This window comes from Babylonia areolata, chromosome 1 (assembly GCF_041734735.1).
Source record: "Babylonia areolata isolate BAREFJ2019XMU chromosome 1, ASM4173473v1, whole genome shotgun sequence".
NCBI classification, from domain to species: Eukaryota; Metazoa; Mollusca; class Gastropoda; order Neogastropoda; family Buccinidae; genus Babylonia; species Babylonia areolata.
This window is the reverse complement of record NC_134876.1, coordinates 31,075,047-31,075,303: the sequence shown is the minus strand read 5'-3', so window position 1 is coordinate 31,075,303 and position 257 is coordinate 31,075,047.

Genomic DNA, 257 nt, shown 5'->3' with positions numbered 1-257 from the left:
CAGTCTGTGCACGCTGTTATCATGGCCCCCAAAAGCTATCAGAGATGTAACAAAAAACAACAACAAAAAACAAAAAAAAAACCAAACGAAACACTGTGGCGATCCAGCCAGCAAACAAGCAAGCCATACACCTACAGAAATGGGAAAGGGGGAATTTATATATATCTAAAATTAACATTGTCTTTGCTTAACTGTCTGTGGGAATCATCAACTCTTAAGTACACACACACACATGCACATAAGAAATGAGATAAAAG